Genomic DNA, 3,685 nt, shown 5'->3' on the forward strand with positions numbered 1-3,685 from the left:
CACAGCTCCTGCTGTGGCTAGGAAAGGTCTTCCAAGGATGATGCAATCATCCTCTTCCTTCCTAGTGTCTAAGATTATGAAATCAGCAGGGATGTAAAGGCCTTCAACCTTTACTAACACGTCCTCTACTATTCCATAAGCTTGTCTCAATGACTTGTCTGCCAATTGTAATGAGAACAAGGCAGGTTGTACCTCAATGATCCCCAGCTTCTCCATTACAGAGAGTGGCATAAGATTTATCCCTGACCCCAGATCACATAGAGCTTTTTCAAAGCTCATGGTGCCTATGGTGCAAGGTATTAAGAACTTGCCAGGATCCTGTTTCTTTTAAGGTAGAATTTTCTGAATCCAAGTATCTAGTTCATTAATGAGCAAGGGAGGTTCACTTTCCCAAGTCTCATTACCAAATAACTTGGCATTCAGCTTCATAATAGCTCCTAAATATTGAGCAACTTGCTCTCCAGTCACATCTTCATCCTCTTCAGAGGAAGAATAGTCTTCAAAGCTCATGAATGGCAGAAGAAGATTTAATGGAATCTCTATGGTCTCTATATGAGCTTCAGATTCCTCTGGATCTTTAATAGGAAACTCCTTCTTGCTTGAGGGACGTCCCAGGAGGTCTTCCTTACTAGGATTTTCGTCCTCCTCCTCCCTTGTGCATTCGGCCATATTGACTATGTCAATGGCCTTGCACTCTCCTTTTGGATTCTCTTCTGTATTGCTTGGGAGAATACTGGGAGGAGTTTCAATGACTTTCTTACTCAGCTGGCCCACTTGTGCCTCCAGATTTCTGATGGAGGATCTTGTTTCACTCATGAAACTGAAAGTGGCTTTTGACAGATCAGAGACTAGATTGGCTAAATTAGAGGTGTTTGGTTCAGAATTCTCTGTCTGTTGCTGAGAAGATGATGGATATGGCTTGCTATTGCTCAGCCTATTGCGTCCACCATTGTTAAAGCCTTGTTGAGGCTTCTGTTGATCCTTCCATGAGAAATTTGGATGATTTCTCCATGATGAGTTATAGGTGTTTCCATAAGGTTCACCCATGTAATTAACCTCTGCCATGGCAGGGTTCTCAGGATCATAAGCTTCTTCAGAAGCTGCCTCTCTAGTACTGTTTGATGCATGTTGCCATCCATTCAGATTTTGGGAGATCATGTTGACCTGTTGAGTCAACACTTTGTTCTGAGCCAATATGGCATTCAGAGCATCAATTTCAAGAACTCCTTTCTTCTGAGGTATCCCATTATTTACGGCATTCCTCTCAGAAGTGTACATGAATTGGTTGTTTGCAACCATATCAATGAGTTCTTGAGCCTCTTTAGGCGTTTTCTTTAGGTGAATAGATCCACCTGCAGAATGGTCCAATGACATTTTCGAAAATTCAGATAGACCATAATAGAATATATCTAATATAGTCCATTCTGAAAACATGTCAGATGGACATCTTTTGGTCAGCTGCTTGTATCTTTCCCAAGCTTCATAGAGGGATTCACCATCTTTTTGTTTGAAGGTTTGAACATCCACTCTCAGCTTGCTCAGCTTTTGAGGAGGAAATAATTTATCCAAGAAGGCAGTGACCAGCTTATCCCAGGAGTCCAGGCTATCCTTGGGCTGTGAATCCAACCATATTCTAGTTGTGTCTCTTACAGCAAAAGGGAAAAGCATGAGTCTGTAGACTTCAGGATCAACTCCATTCGTCTTTACAGTCTCACAGATCTGCAAGAACTCAGTTAAAAACTGATAAGGATCTTCAGATGGAAGTCCATAAAACTTGCAGTTTTGTTGCATTAATGCAACTAGCTGAGGTTTTAGCTCAAAGTTATTGGCTCCAATGGCAGGAATGGAGATGCTTCTTCCATCAAATTTGGACGTTGGTTTTGTGAAGTCACCAAGCATTCTCCTTGCATTATTATTGTTTTCGGCTGCCATCTCCTTCTCTTGTTCGAAAATTTCTGAAAGGTTACTTTTGGATTGTTGTAATTTAGTTTCTCTTAATTTTCTCTTCAGAGTCCTTTCAGGTTCTGGATCAATTTCAACAAGAGTGCCTTTTTCCCTGTTCCTGCTCATATGAAAGAGAAGAAAACAAGAAAAGAAAGAGGAATCCTCTATGTCACAGTATAGAGATTCCTTTATGTTAGTAGAAGAAGAAAGGGGAGAAGAATGTGGAAGAGGTGATTCGGATAATTAGATGGAGAGAGGTGAAGAGAAGTGTTAGTAATTAAATAGAAGAAGAAAAGAGAAGGGAGATTTCGAAAATAATTTTGAAAAAGGGGTTAGTAATTTTTGAAAATTAGAGATAAGATGTAATTGAAATTAAAATTTAAAATAATTAATTAAAAATAATTTTGGAAAAAGAGAGAGGTATTTTCGAAAATTGAAGAGGGAAAAGTAGTTAGGGTGTTTTGAAAAAGATAAGAAACAAACAAAAAGTTAGTTAGTTGATTGAAAAAGATTTGAAATTAAATTTTAAAAAAATAAGAAGATAAGAAGTTAGATAAGATATTTTGAAATCAAATTTTTTTAAAAAGATAAAATTTTGAAAAAGATAAGATAAGAGATAAAAAGATTTAATTTAAAAATTTGAAATTACTTACTTCACTAACAAGAAACTACAAGATAAGATTCTAGAACTTAAAGATTGAACATTTCTTAACAAGAAAGTAATAAACTTCAAATTTTTGAATCAATCACATTAATTATTAGTGAATTTTCGAAAATATGATATAAAGATAAGAAAAAGATTTTGAAAATATTTTGAAAAAGGTTTTTGAAATTTTCAAAAATGATAAAAAAAGAATGAAAAAGATATGATTTTTGAAAAAGATTTTAAAAAGATAAGATTTTTAAAATTGAAATTTTGACTTGACTTGTAAGAAACAACTAAATTTAAAATTTTTTTGACCAAGTCAACCCAAAATTTCGAAAATTTGGAGGAAAATATGGAAAAGATATTTTTTTTTATTTTTGAATTTTTAAAGATGAGAGAGAAAAACAACAAAAATACTCAATGCATGAAATTTTTAGATCAAAACAATGAATGTATGCAAGAATGCTATGAATGTCAAGATGAACACCAAGAACACTTTGAAGATCATGATGAACATCAAGAACATATTATTGAAAAATTTTTGATGCAAAGAAAATATGCAAGACACCAAACTTAGAAATTTTTAATGCTTGGAAAATATGAATGCAAAGATGCACATGAAAAACAAGAAAAGACACAAAACAAGAAAACATCAAGATCAAACAAGAAGACTTATCAAGAACAACTTGAAGATCATGAAGAACACTATGAATGCATGGAATTTTCGAAAAAATGCAAGGAAAAATTTTTAAAGCATGCAATTCACACCAAACTTAAAAATTGACTCAAGACTCAAACAAGAAACACAAAATATTTTTGATTTTTATGATTTTCAAAATATTTTTGGATTTTTTATTAATTTTTTTGAAAATAAAGTTTAGAAAAACGAAAAATAAAAGAAAAATTTTAAAAAAGATTTTTGAAAAGAAAATTACCTAATCTGAGCAACAAGATGAACCGTCAGTTGTCCATACTCGAACAATCCCCGGCAACGGCGCCAAAAACTTGGTGGACGAAATTGTGATCCATGCTCTTTGTACTTGTATAAAATTTAATAATTGGCTCTATTTGAATTCACAACTCCGTTCAACTAAC

This window comes from Arachis stenosperma, chromosome 9 (assembly GCF_014773155.1).
Source record: "Arachis stenosperma cultivar V10309 chromosome 9, arast.V10309.gnm1.PFL2, whole genome shotgun sequence".
Lineage (NCBI taxonomy): Eukaryota > Viridiplantae > Streptophyta > Magnoliopsida > Fabales > Fabaceae > Arachis > Arachis stenosperma.